Source organism: Aptenodytes forsteri, unplaced genomic scaffold (genome assembly GCF_000699145.1).
Source record: "Aptenodytes forsteri isolate BGI_AS27 unplaced genomic scaffold, ASM69914v1 Scaffold173, whole genome shotgun sequence".
NCBI lineage: Eukaryota > Metazoa > Chordata > Aves > Sphenisciformes > Spheniscidae > Aptenodytes > Aptenodytes forsteri.
Window position 1 is genome coordinate 2,762,268 of NW_008794449.1, and position 15,311 is coordinate 2,777,578.

The 15,311-nt window shown below is 45.1% G+C and overlaps 1 protein-coding gene across 1 annotated transcript in view; it reads right to left on the minus strand.

Annotated features, from left to right (window-relative positions):
- PLXNA4 (plexin A4) overlaps window positions 1-15,311 on the minus strand; it is a 462,713-nt gene that overhangs the window by 173,596 nt on the left and 273,806 nt on the right. The window lies entirely within an intron of this gene.

Below are 15,311 nucleotides of genomic sequence, written 5' to 3' on the forward strand. Positions count from 1 at the left end.
TCTTTTTATTTTCCTTCATCCTTTTTAATTAAAGTATTTCAGTCAGAGATTTCAAAGACAGAAGGAACTGCCTAGCCTGACCTCCTGTCTAACGGACCGGAGCCTTTTGATTCCTATAGGTTTTGTAAGCCCCTTACTTCTTCTGAAGCCAAACATACAATTTGGGCCCAATGACCTGATAGCCTCTTTTCCATTGAATAAGCTTCAGACAGCTTCTATAATATACAGTCAACTGTCAGTGCCTTCACCCCAGCTCATGTCAGCAGGGGGAGTTTATTCCTTCAGATGATATAGTGTGGTATTATCCTGATGAAACACCGCTGAGAACTACCAACTATAAACTGCAGAACAGTTACTCGTGACAAATGACAAAGGAATACACCTGGATCCTAGTGACAATTTTTTACCTGGTGCAACATTCAAGAGAGTTTGAGCTGTGAAGTGACAGATTAAGATTCATTCCGATTGCATCTGTAAATTAACGAAGAACTGGCTTTTATGTATAAATATATATCAGGCAAAATTCCAGCTATTTATGAAGACCTTTTCTGTTTGTATCAGAAATTGTCTTCCTAACCCCTATACAGACACCCCACATGGTAGTTGATAGTCTATGAGCAAAAGCTGAAAATCTGTATTTTTACCTCTGGCAGGTGGCAGTAGCTTTAGAAAACTTCAGGTAGAAATATGATTGGATTTATTTACCATTGCACCATTGCCTGTGTCAAGTCACCCAAAGAAACCAACTGCGGCTACTGAAAGCTTTTAATGAAAAAAAGAGAATGTGGGAAAAAAAAAAACCAACACAAAACCACCTTTCTCAAATTGAATCTATTGCCATGAGCATAAGAACATTATACAGGACAGACCACAGAGCAACAAAAATGGGAAGATTAAATCAGGGAGCGAGTCATTCAAAGTTCTGTAAGTATCAAGAAGTTTCAAAGGTAAGATGGCTTGGCCGTGAACGCAATTGTTCCACCTTCCTTAAGCTTCAGGTCAAGAAGGTATCAGCTGTTCATCAAATATGAATTGTATGCTCCGGGATTTCATCCAATTAGACTTATGTTGAACCCAATAGTCTGTGTTGCATCCAACTTCCAAAAAGACATACAATTTTTTACAAGAAGACATCAAGGGGTGGAGACCTTATAATTTCTTATGTCAGCCATTCTCACCTGCTATTTCCACCTGAGAAAAATATATTGTGAATTATTTTTCCTTGATCACATCTAGCTTGACCGTGTCTGCACTGTAAACATCAGAGTACTTGCAGAAGAGGCAGATAATTCAGTTTTGAAAGACTGTAAATCTGCCATTCCTCAATCCAGATGCAATCGATTGTGTAATCTCCACCTTGTAATTAGAAATTTGTGAACACAGTTGGGATTGGCTATGCAGTTCCTGTCCAAACTGCCCTCAGTTTAACATATGGTGCCGCTCGATTTATCCTCATTAGCTGTAGGTAGTTTTTCTGAATCTCAGTTTCTGAGCTAGTTTACATCTGTCTCATAGAAGTGAGCCTTGGTTAAGAAGTTTACATCAGAACATGCACTTTTCCAGCATCTAGTGATGTTGGGTTTGAATGTTCTGAGTCAAAATCCACTTGTGACTATGATATATGTACAAGAAAGAAGTCCTAGAGGACTGAAATTTGCTATTTCTTTGCAAATTGCTACAAAAAGAGTAGATAAAAAGCGGTCTCTGTAGGTTTTATTTATTATTATTATTATTAAATTAGCCATCAAAGGATATCCAAGCTCCTTTCAGAGGCAGGAGGAACCTACTGGGAATCCAGATATTCACCCTTGCAGAAATGCTTCCTTTTCAGTGTATTTAGGGTACTCAGTCTCGACAGGATACAGATTGTACGGTGCACAGGAGCACACCTTGCTTGTGTCCCTGTCCCAGAGAGCACAGCTATGCAGTATGAGCTTGCACCAAGCTACGTCCCACATCCTGTCAAGCACACCGGAGTAGTAGGTGTCCTGTGTCACCATTTGCATTGCTATGTGTTATTCCTGCTATATGAGGCCTTCTACGAGTTCACCTCAAGTAGCTTTATTGTGAGATTAATTAAAATTGTATCATGCTGGTAAATGTCTTGGGCTGTAAGTGTCAGACCTTCTAATTAATAAAGAAAGGAACTACAAAAAAACAAAGGAGCTGCGACTGAAAGGAAAGCCACCTAGGGGTCGTCAGCTGAAAAGAAAAAGAACATCAAGCAAATAAGGCACATCAGAGGTCTTATTTTCCTTTGGAACATAAACTGTAATTAATTCAGCTCAGCTTTCCAAGTTGAAAGTTTTGAGAACTGACCGTGCCCCCCGGGAGCAGTCAGCTTTTTATGCTGCCCCTAAAATATCTGAAAAAGAAAAGTCCATGCAACCTCCCAATTACAGTGCCTTGTCATTATCCACAACGGCGAAGGGACTAGACAGCGCTGAAGGTTGAAATCTCCATTGTAAACCAGACTGTGATTACTCCTTCCACCCCTTCTCCATCCTCGGAAAGTCGAACAAACTTTTCAAGGTCATTTCCCAACCTCGGTGAGGCTCCCTACTGCTGGTCTTTCATCGGGGCGGAACTTGGATTCAACGTTTTGCAGCAAATATAACCAGGGTTTCATCAGACAGAGGATTAACAGAAGCAAGGTGTCCTTCATTTTGTGGCACTATGAGCCAGGTTAGAGTGATTTATATTCCTGCAGTGGTCACAGCTTAACTGATGTTTTGGCCTCACTGTGCTGGAGCAATATGTGGATGTAAGAAGAGGCTGCTGTTGTTTTAAGGGCTTATATCCCATATGTGATGAAGTACATATCCCCATTTTATCAACGAGGCTGAAAGTGAGGCCTCATGCAGCTGAAGTAGGTGCTATCTAAATCATAGAATCATAGACTAGTTTGGGTTGGAAGGGGCCTCTAAAGGTCATCTAGTCCACCCCCCCTGCCCTGGGCAGGGACATCTTCAACCACAGCAGGTTGCTCAGAGCCCCGTCCAACCTGACCTGGAATTTTTCCGGGGAAGGGGCATCCACCACCTCTCTGGGCAACCTGGGCCAGTGTCTCACCACCCTCAGCATAAAACATTTCTTCCTTATCTCTAGTCTAAATCCACCTCCCTTTAGTTTAAAGCCATTCCCCCTTGCCCTGTCGCAACAGGCCATTCAAAAATGTTTGCCGCCATCTTTTTTATAAGCCCCCTTTAAGTACTGACAGGCTGCAAGAAGGTCTCCCCGAAGCCTTCTCCTCTCCAGGCTGAACAACCCCAACTCTCTCAGCCTTTCCTCATAGCAGAGGTGTTCCATCCCCCTGATCATTTTTGTGACCTTCCTCTGGACCCGCTCCAAGAGGTCCGTGTCTTTCTTATGCTGAGGGCTCCAGGGCTGGACGCAGTACTGCAGGTGGGTGAAGATGTGGGCTTAAGCCATCTGAACAAGTTCATGCAGGAAGTCCAGGAAAGAGCTGATTATTGAACACTAAGTTACTACGTACAACATATTTAGACTTTGAGTTCATTGAAATTTTGAAGAAATGAAGGTAAGGTTCCTATGGATCCCTGTCCACACACCTGATGGACATCTAGGAGCTGCTGTGCTTCCAAGGCTCTGTCCATAGCAGACCGGAGGGACAGATGATCTCTGATCATCTCTGAGGTAGGCAACATTTCCCGAGCAGCCAGCGCACCATGGGATTTCCAAGATGACTACTGTGCAGTGGGGAGTGTGAAAGACCCCGGAGCCTCAACACTAGCACCGTGCTTGAACGGTGAGACCAAAGGGTCAGGACCTGTATCCCTCAAGCAGCTTCACCATCTAGACTGTCCCCTACTCACAGCTCTCTGGAGTGAGATGCAATCCCAGAGCCAGGGTTGGACAAGTGGCAAGTGAATCTGATGTCCTTCTCAAGGGCAGCAAGAAAACGATGAGCAGGTCCAGCTGCCGTAGCTGCAGCAGGATTTGAAAAGATATTTCACTTCATCAACACATTCATTCACAGGTCCCCAAAGAAATCGTTCATGAGTTTCTGGCTCACAAGGACATCTTGAAAAATCTGGCAAGATCTGCAAACTGCTGTACAGTTCAGAGCTCACCTGCTACACACGACTTCAGGGCTTTTCACACAACACCGGGGCTGTCCTCACCTCTGATCCAGCCTAAATTCCAAACTGCAGCTTCTCCAGCTCCCAGCCTCACTTCCACCCTCTATTGCTAGTATGAATGAGTTACAGAAAGTCATTTAAAATGAAATGATTGAGGTTTTTTGATCTGATAGACAGTAACAGCTAATCCTGTTAGAAATTTGGCTCCCGCTTCTGCCATTATAAATTCATAAAAGCCCCTGCTATGTGCTCAGTCATAATTTTCTGGATCCCATTTTTTACTTTTTTATTTCAATATACATTACTTTTTTTTCCCCTTAAACTGCCAACATTCTGGTCAAAACGTGAATCATTGCTCAATCTCTGCTGTTATAATTGGATGTTAATACAGCGGCGGGATTTTTTTAGTCTGATGGAATAAGTTAATTTAAATGTATAAAAAGGCATCTTAAGTAGCCAATTTCTTTCCCAACAGTCAAAAGATACATTTCCAAAACATTGAACAGTGCCTCTGTCAAGCCATGTGGGTTCTGTGAATGGTGCTATCTTTCAAGACTCAGCCAGCCCCGAAAAACTGCAGAAAGATTAAGAGAGAAGCTTATTTGATTTCAAAGCCTTGAATAGAGTGTTCATGATAATACAGTTCATTAAATAGAGCAAGGCAAAAAACACCTAAGAGACCACGGGTGGAACCAGATTCTGCACCCTTAACAGAGTCAGTGAGGATGTTCGGTCACCCGCACGGCATCCCAGGATGCCAATTTTGATTTGGCCTGAATTATGGACAATGGGACCTTGAATTCCTCTGTCACGACTGAGATCCTGTGCCTCGTCCACCCGACCTACAAAATCAGCAAAAAGCAGGAACACAGAGAAGAAAAGCTCAGGGAGCTGAAGCACGTCTCAGTTATACTGGTAAGAAACAGTAAGACTCACATGCACGTAGATGCTGTAAAACTAGTGGGAGAGGGGATGCTCCTGCGGGGATAGAGATGAGGATCTGGGTTCGATTCCAGCCTGCCACTCCAGCATGATAAGTAAATAACTTGCCAGTCCTGCTGGGACAGGGAATGTCATTTCTCATCAGACACCCCCAAGCTCTTCCTCTTCATTGTAGCACTCTTCCCAGTAAATCCATGCTTACATACTTGGAAAACTGGAGGCTTTAATTAAGGAGAGTTAATTGGAAGCAGCAGTAGCTGTCAAGGACAACTGACACAATAATTAAACCGGGGGTCAATGTCCCGCTGTGTAGCAGGGTAAATTACCTGTCCAAATATACTTGTTCACAAAGGGCTTCCTACCTACAGTTGTGTGTGTGCTGCTTCTCCTCCTCTCCCCTTTGCTGCACTGAGCTGTCCTGCACATCCTTGGTGAGAGACGTCTTTACTCTGGCGTTGCCAGAGCAAATCCCCAGCCACAATCACATGCCACTCACATGAACAGAGGTAAAGCAAGGAGAGATATAGAAAGATTTGATGCCCACAGCCTCTGTGCCAATAGCCCCAGAATCCTTTAGGGTAAGAGAGATGTCAGTTCCCATCAGATGCTCTCACAATGAGATTGCTATTGGTGCTCCTACAGCAGCGCAATTTTCTTTGCACCCCTTGCAGTGCAGTTCTCTTCTCCATGCCCCCCTTGGCAGGACCCGGCTTTACAGCTGGCTCAGAAAAGCCAAGTTGGGGACTTTGGGAAGGCTTCATTTCTGATCCATCAAGTCTGTAAATCTTGCAGCTTGTGGGGAACAGCTCCGGCATGGGAGGTGTGCAAAGCAAGGGTTTTGCCCTCTCACCAAAGTCTGTCTGTAATATCAGAGTCTAAGTCTTAGCTAGAAATCCAGGCTCTGCTGAAGGAGAGACCTTTGGCAGGGCAAGATTTGTCTGCTCTTTGTTTTAGATGTCTACCCAGGGATGAGATAAATCACACCCTGGATGTTCCTATGTCTATCCACTGAATATAAAGGGGTCTAGACAGCCAGATCAGATGGAGACATTTATAACGTACACGTTGAATATTAGGTGAAGTGAGTCTCACATCAATGCCATACTTAATTGTCTGCTATTCCTGTAATCTCGCCACTGCAAACAATCCTCAAACATGCTAAGCTCTCCCCTCTTCCTAATTGTAGCACCAGAATAACCAGCCACAATACAAAATGCATTTTCTTTAATCACTGGGAGAGTGGTAGAGGAAATCCACTGTGTTACATAGCTAGAAAACTGTTCCAGGAACTCAAAAGACCTTGCGTGATGACACGGACTGTGTTTGAACAAGTGCCTTTCACCATCTGCTCTGTAAATACAACCCTCATGCTTTGCTGCATCCAAGCTCATTCCTGCTCTCTGTTCTGGCTTTATTTACAAAGGAACCGACACTCAGATAGCAAAGATTATCTCAGTCCTTTTCTCAAAGGCTGGGCAGCTTCCCAGGTTCCCCTTTCACAACTGCTCAGCCTACGCCCTGTGCTGTCCCTTCTTCAAAGAAGTCTACCACGCCGTAATGACTCTTGCCCCAAAAGCATCAATGCACGAGGACAAGCTAGGGACATTCCATCCTGCTACGAGTACGGCTGGCAACCTGGAGATTGAAAAGCGTGTGTCCAGAGGTTTCAGCATTAAATCTCATTTAGCTTTCCTCCAAATTCATTCTTGTTTTTTCCTTACCAAGACTGCAAAACTCTTCCTCAGCTGGGATGGCAACAGTGCATCCCATCGGCATGCTGATGTGCTCTCTACACAAGGCAGGAAATTTATCAGGAATCCTTGATGTAAAAGTCACAGTTCACCAGCTTGGAGGTGTGGAAGGAGTGTCAAGTGATTTTACCCAAGCCTGATGAAACCAGACACCGTCTTACCCACCCTGCAAACCACCAGCTCTGGCCAACTTTCTCTGCCTGTAGTGTTCAATCTGTGTTTCTCCCTGCCAGGTCCAGGTAGCTTCAGATCCCCCCTGCCTTGTTTTACTGCTAAATCTTTATCCCACAGTCAAGTGTTTCAGTCTGTAAACTGTAAAACAAATGAGGTTTGGCTAAATGTTTGTGTTCCAAAGCCTTCAAAATAGAGAGCCTCATGTCACAATTAATGCAGGGCCAGCCCAGGCTTAATGAAAGCTGGTGCCTGTGTGGTTACTGAAGCATGCCTGCCAAGCAAGGGATAGATTGTTACCCAGGCTCTATAAAGACTATATATAGATTTAATTGGGACCTGTAATGAAATTTATGTCACTGCAATGGGCTTCCTCAAAGTCCAGCATCATTTGAAGGCTCCTGGTGGAGGTGTGAACAGTTAAAGCACACAGGGAGAAGCTACTAGTTTTTTCTAATGGTTATGGCTACTTTCCAGGTCACCTTGTTCCACCATCTTTCCAGATGTTCCCATCCTCACCCTCAGTTATCAAGGAGCATCTTCCTGCAGATTCATTCACCTCAGCAGCCCCCTCAGATAGCCTATGGTGTCTCCTTTTTGTCAACTCCCATTGATTTAATCCTATCACCACTCCAAATCCCACCTTTATACCCTCATCATCTCCCTGGGTTGAGATGTCTTCATCCCAGTGTCTGGAGGATCATTGCTTCAGCTCTGTCCCCAGCCACCCTCACTCCCTCTTGGATTTCTAGCTCCACCGCTTGATGAGCCATGCGGTTCATGAAGGATTGATCATGTTGATCTAATTCCCTTGTGCAGGATTATACAACCCCTACAAACACTGTCAAGCTGCAGAAATCATGGCAGACAGACAGTTTGAAAAATGCCCTTTTCTTCAGTTGTGATCAGACTGCGATAGCATATAAAAGCAGCTGTACTGGTTGGGATCAACACTCCACATAACCCAGTTCCTTGTCCTCAGCCATGACCTTGTGGCACTAAGGAAAGCATAAGAACAGGGTAAGCATATATGATAAGTCCCCAGTAGCTGCCCAGCCTTCGGCTATTTTCATTCAGGGGAACTTCTGAATCTTATGTGTCCCTATTCCGTAACCTGAACAGATCTTTCTTTAATTTTCCGGTTTATCCTTGAAATGACATTGACTTTTTTGCATCCACATCATGTTTTGGCAGGGAGTTCCACAGTTCCAGAGCCCACTGCTTGAAGGAATCACCTCCTCTGGTTTGTTCAGGACTTGATTTTCAACAGTTTAATTTAATGCCTTGTAATTCTTGTATTTGCAGAGGTGGTGAACAGTCACTTCCTATCCACCCCTTTCTGCCATTCATAATTTCACCAATCTGAACCATACACCCCAACTCACCTCTTCCCAAGCTGAGAAGTTCCTGCTTCTTCAGTCACACCCCGCATGGAAACCACTTCATACCTCTGATCATCCTGGTTCCCTTTCTCTTTTGACCATCTATTTACCCTCGTTAGCCAAAAAGCCTCCAAAAGGAGAGGCTACCAGGGGACCTAGGTCATCTCTTTGCAGCCTTCTCCACCTCTCTCCTCCCTGGACTCTCAGGCACTGACCACATCACCAAAACCTATTAAGCTACTGCCTTTAACAGGGTGCCACCTCTCAGCTTGAGGCACGTGACCGTGCGTATCCTTCAGGCCCATCTCAGCTGCGAAAGAAAACACATCAGCTTAAACCGTGATTAGGACTGCTTTATCACAGGCTCAGCAAACGGCAGGTAACTCGTAAAGCTGTGTGCACTCGATTGCTTTTAACGACGTGAGCATACGGTGGTACTGAGCTTCACACAGCTCCTCAGAGGACACGCTTCTCCTTGCCACGAAAAGGGGCATTTGTTTTGTTCCCAGATACCCTCACACGTGCCCCCACCTTCAATCTCTCTCCTCTCATCACTGCCTCCTCTCCTTTTATAAGTCATTCTCCATGCAGTGCCGTCAAATCTCGGCTGACACGAGCTCCGCAGCCTGCCACAGGCAGCATCAATTGAAGTGATAGCATCAGCTGAAGAGTTATGAGGTCACGCTGGTTAATCTGCAAATCAAAAACTTAAGATCTGAGGCAGGGAGAGCCATGATAACAATTGCCTGCAGTTGATCCTGAGCTGCAGCAAACATACATACACTAACCCAGCCTAGAGACACAAAACTGGGACTTTCCAGGGCTATTATAATACCTCTGCCTCTCCAGAGCACTCACCACCAACAGCGTTACTGAGTGTTTCAGTCAAGAGTTAACCAAGATCCAGGGAGAAAATGTGAAGCAGGCTCTTCCCGAGCCCTTAAATGTATGTCTCAGTTTATTAAATGAGAGAAAACCAGACAGAGCTTACCGCTCAGCTGACGCCTGTGAGAGCTCGGCGCGTTCTCAAGGTTTGGGTGGTAATTAGTGCTGCCAAAAAGACAACAACCAGGCAGAGATGCAGGCACCTATTTTGGGGCATATCTATTTGCCTTTAGATATCTCTGCTGTTTGTTTCAGCGTGGAATAAGTGAGAAGAAGTTCCTGGCAAAGCCCAGCTCCCTCTCTGCAGCACGTTAAATTGTGGAGGGCTTGAAATGCAGAATTCCTACCGAGTGCAATGAGGGTTGCGCCATCCCAGCCCTCAGTGCCCATATTTCAATGGATTAAGTGCATAACCTAGTGCAGCAAGCACTACACATGTTTTCCCAGCTTTCTCAGACATTCATCTTGCCATAAAATGAAAGTTCAAGGACATTTAATTCAGGGTTCATATAAATGCATAGCATTTAAGGTCAGGAGGGACCATTAGATCATCTGTTCTCACCTCCTGTACATCACAGGCCACTAAATTTTTCCCATCTACCCTTATACTGAACCAAATAATCTGGTTTTAGCTAAAGCATGTTGCCTAGAAATACCTCCCATTTCGACATGAAGATACTAAGAAATGGAGAATCCTCCATTTCACGGGTAGTTTGTTCCAGTGGTTAATCACTCACACCATAGAAAGCTTGTACATGCCTTACTTTTCATGTGAATTCATCTGTCTTTGGCTTCCAACCACTGATTCTTATTCTATTTTTCTTCTCTAGATTGAAGAGCCCTTTAAGCCTGCTGTTTTCCCCGTGAGGATGCTCAGACATACGAATTGAGTCATTCCTCAATATTCCTTCTGATAAATTAACAGACTGAGATTCTTTCAATCCCTTTGAGGAAATCATACCTTCCCGCTCCCTACAAATAATTCTTGTGGGTCTTTAGTGCTTCTTTTCCTATATCTTGGTGCTCTTTTACAACAGGAGACTCCAGAGCTGACCGCAGAGCGTGACTACTACTTGCCCACTCTCTTGCACTCCTCCAAGGATGCAGGATGGCGTCAGCCTGTTTCTGCTACAGGCTGGACTAGGAGAAACCCTTTGCAAGGATGTGAACAAATGACCCACTCATCCATTTCAGTCATTGCTTTCTAGGATGCATCTCCCACTTTCCACCTGACCTGCATCCCGGCTTACGAGACAGGGAAGTTTGCATTTGCTTTGTTTGAGGGAGCCAAAGTCACCCAACCACTCTGTCCTCGTCATCGTTAATGCTGAGCTAATCATTGCACTACTGAATATTTTATCCACAGGATTCAACATCAACTTCCCACTCATTCATGAAAATTTTCAATAGCTTTGGGCCCAATATTGATCCCTGGAGAATATTACTAGGAAAACCCTCAGGCTGTTTGAGAGCTGCCAAGTATTAAGCCATTTCAGAGATTTTTTTTTGCTATTTTTAGCTTTTTTTCTTTTAATGGGAACAGGCTGTGGTGTTGACTCAAGTGTTGTACGCCAAGGTAAAGACAGGGCATCCACACAATAAAACTTCATTTCCTCAAAGAATGAAAAATGTCTTATTTTTCATAAAAATATGCTACCCAACTGCCATTTGGCCCAATTCAGGAGTAAACATCAGGAGCTTCAGATTTATCCAGCGACTTTACTACTTAATATTACCCCTTCTAGCCACCATGAATCACTAAAGCAGGGGTCTCACTGATGCACCTAAATTTTTAATATATTCCCTAGAATATTTGATATAGGGCATTTCAGGTCTCAGGTGTGCAAAGTCACCCTCACAGGGGCCCTGCACTATCCAGTGTCAGCGTATTGTAGCTTTACACCTGTCTAAAATGCCTCGGTGAATAGCCCGAAGTTAGATAGGATCAATCTGGGCACTGGAAACCTGTGGGGCTGTTGGGAGATGTGGTTCCTGAGGCTCAGATGACCCCCAAAATTGTGGTTGCCCTGTGACTACAGGCACCGCAGAGGTGCAGCAGCATTGATACAGCTGGTTTTGCTGGCCTCCAAAAGCATGCACGGGTCATCCTTTCTCCTGACTGCTGGTGATAACTCTGAATTCAGGCCTTTGCGTGGATCCCTAAGCTTGTGCAGCAGCACACGAGGTGCTTCATTCCTCCAAACAGTTTCTCTTTCCCTTGCGCTCCTGTAATTTTTTCATATTTTTCTCCAGCCAAAGCAGAAGGCCGAGACTCCCACTGCGCCTTTCTTTTTATGGAAAGACATACATGGCGCCTGGATTTCTTGGGCAAAAAAAGCTGGCATAGGGATCTGTAAAGAAACAGAACTTTTGTCCCTGTAGATAACTGATTCAAACCTGATTTAAGAGCTTCAACACTCCCCGGTACCTCTTTGGTACCGTATGAAACAGCAAGACCTCATTTCAGCTCCTTGCTGCCAGGCATTGAACTCACAAAAGCCGCTGCTGAGCAGGAGCGCTGCCCGAGGGGGGCAACGACCAGGTCTGGGGGGGGGTGACGGTGTTGGATGACTGCAAGATGAACACTGCCAGCTGGCCTGCACTTAAAGCACGGAGACCCAAAGGGCCCCACAAAGCCTTTGCCAACTCCATCCAGGTGGTTCCCAAACTGGCATCTTGAAAGAGAGCAGGACACTGAAGCATCTTAAAGGAGTCCTCCACCTCAATGATCAAAGCCGCGCTGGTTCCACGTCTCTTATTACACCTGCCTCCCTTGTGGGCATCCCTTACAAAAGCCCGCCATCTGATTTGGACTGGGGGATTTGCTCAGGTGCATTTCACAGTGCACACCACTCCATGCAAAAAAAAAAAAAAGAATATCAATCCAAAAATACCCTTCTGTCCCCAGCCACAAAGAAGAAGGGAGGCCCGTTTGGCACATAACGCAAGGGGAAAGAAACGAGAGAATGGAGCAGGGCCAGGCCCTTGGAGAGCTCCTCTGAAACACAAGCCATGCCGGGCAGCTCAAAGGACTCGCTCCTCCTGTCCACCTCCGGCAGCTGCGACCGTGAAGCCCCCTCAGTCCCAGGGCAGCCCCAGCACCTCCCGGCAGGGCTGGCTCACGTGCACACCACCGGCATTTCAAGCGACACTCGTGCATCTTGGCAGGACCTTGCTGACCCTCCTGGACCCTTTTATCCAGGTCTCCCCCACATCCCCAAAAGAAGCCAGTGGCTTCAAAGAGTTTGGAGCCTCCTTGCAGAGCTCAGTGCATCTGACTTCCCTGTCTCGGTAGCTGTAGCAGTGACCTCCTCATTGCTCTTCTTTACTCTTCCTTTTCTCCAGCTAATGCAAACGTGTGCGCAAAAGGGCCAGCACTCTTCACCTGAGGTCCTCAGAGCCTTTCAGGAAGGGGACGGGGAACAAAGAGCATCAGGGATTAGAAGAAAGTCAGGCATAGCACTGAAGTGGCTGTCCCAAGGCCAAACACACTTATGCCTTTATTGGCATGAGAATTGACACCAGTTTTATTAAAGCAATCTAGCCACTCTCTAAATACCGCTGTGGCCACGCGTATCTTGGTTTAAGAAAAGGCTGACCCTCTGATGCATAGACTGGTCAAAGTGGAGTGAAGCTGAGGTAGCTGAGATCCCTTCTCCTGAGGTCTGTGCACTGGATCTGGCCTCCTTTCAGCCACGACAGGCCCACAGCTCCCATAGGATCAGCAGAGACGGGAGGTATTGATTACCCAGCACCACGCTCCCTCTCACGCGTGCAGACACATGCGTGCACGCTCCCATGCATGCACACACGCGTCCCTGGGAGCCAGCTAATGGCATTTGCAAGTGCTGGCAGATTTATGCCGTACAGAAAGGAGCTGTGGGGAACGTTTTTTTATTTACCGGATTCCATTTCACACCGGTGAACCGTAAAATTATAACTACAGCTTTTCTCCGTCTTTTACTGATCCATGATAGCTGTCTGTCTGTCTCTTACCTATCCACATGCATGCAATGTGGCTGCAATAATGTATGTCCTGAAGGAACAATATCATCTCTGCTTCCCGAGGATTACAGCCTGCCTCTTCCAGAAATAGCAACCCCTGCCCCTGGTTTATTAACTGAACAGCAGGCGTTGAGAAAAACCCTCACCAGCACAATCAGGAGAGTGGTTTTCTCAGCATTTATGGAGAGCAGGAAATTAGGAATGTATAATAAAACCAGAGGACAGCCGAGGATCAGTTTCAAACATCACCAAAGTAACAGGTGATGAGGAGAGTTTCCTTCCAGTTGCTTGGGATTTTACCCGAGAAGAGCTGTATATCTCCTGCTTTAACTTTGTGAGTTATAATATCACCTTTTTGGCTCATGTTTTAAAAAAACACAAGAGCTCATTCTCCTGTTCCTTTATCTTCTCCAAAGGACACAAAGATTTTATAGGTATCTGTCCCAAGGAGGGTGAAGGAAAAGTGATGTTTTGTACTTATTTTATTTCTTGTTTCAGCCATTGCTCCTGAATCAGCATCTCCAAACATCCTTCCCTGTTTGGAGATCTCATTTATACTTTTGGGGACAGAAATAGTCTGTGAAGGAGGGAAGCCCAGCCAGGTAGGAGCACAGCTCAAGTCCCTCCCTGGCCAGAGACCCATATCTGCACAAGTTATTTAATCTCCAATTCACTTCATCTAGCCAAAGCATCTCTGAAAGGGACATAAACACCATCCAGGACTATCGCCCTCCATTGCTTATGAAGGGAGCCTATATGGGAGGTGGCATGAATCTGGAACACGTTTTTTTTTCTGCAGGCACAGCAAGGGTTAGAGCACATCTGCAGCTCACAAGGATGTTGTGAAGCTCCGGGACTAGGGGATTGCCTGGCGCTAACGGTGGATGTTTAGAAAGGCATGTACTGAATCCCTGGAAACATTTATCTCAGACGGTTTGTTTTCCTAAAAGATATGCAGTGTTGCTGAGCTGGGGGCTCAGGGCAGACATCTCCCTGAGGAGTTCTGTGACCCGAGTTACGCAGATCGCGTTAGACAATCACGCTGGTCTCTTTTGGCTTTCAATTCTATGAATTTATAAGTAGTTGCCAAATAGTTTCAATGATAATTGTCAGCCTGTGCTGCAAAGAGCTTAGCTAAGCATACAGACCTTATGTGAAGTGAAAACTTTTTTTTATTATTATTATTATTATTATTATTCTTTTTATTACTACTACTATTATTGCTGATGGGTTTTGTCTTGCTCAGCTTTAAACTACATTTTCTCTATCAGGCTATAGATTTCAGAAGACAAGTTGCCTGACCCAGTGACCAGGCCTATAATGGGACTGCTACAGTAATTGCCTTATTTGCAAGAAAAGTACGAATTGCTACTTCTAGATAAACTACACAGAGAGGGGAGATGAAGTTTATCATCGCCCTAAATGTGTTTTGTTTTCTGCTGATGCATGAATGTTCCAGCAATTAGTTTGCTGTGTTAGAGTCCCCTTTTCCACATATTTTTCCTGAGGTTTTATATTGGAGCTTTTGTGAACTATTGACAGTATAGGTTTTTAAGACAATTCACAGTGAAATGACCATTCCAGCACCCTTAGTTAGTGCATGAATCTGAATTTTCTGCTGTTTTGCAGTGCGTTACAGATTTAGAGCATCTGTGATACTGGCAACACTGGGAAAGAGGAGGATGTTGATTGGTGGTGTAAGAGGTATTTACCAAGTTGAAGTTAAGCAATTGAATTCCCATCTGATTAGACCAGGTAGCAGGGCTTCAAAAAAGCCCCTGATTCTCTCCTACTGATTTGCTCCAAGATATTGGAGAGATGTCCTGGAGATACTTATAAATATCCAGTGATATTTATAAAGAAAGACACCAAGGGGAACGCAAAAAGGAACACGTCAACAAGGCTTCGAACAGAGGACTGATCTTCAAAACCCCAGCTCTGACTGCCATCCACAGAAGAAGTCCATACAACCAAGAGCAAGTCACGTACTCCACTGCCTGCTCTGCCCCAAGTGCAGTGTGTTAATGTGAAGAACAGCACAAGAGGGATTCTCACCTGCACTTCCAGCGACT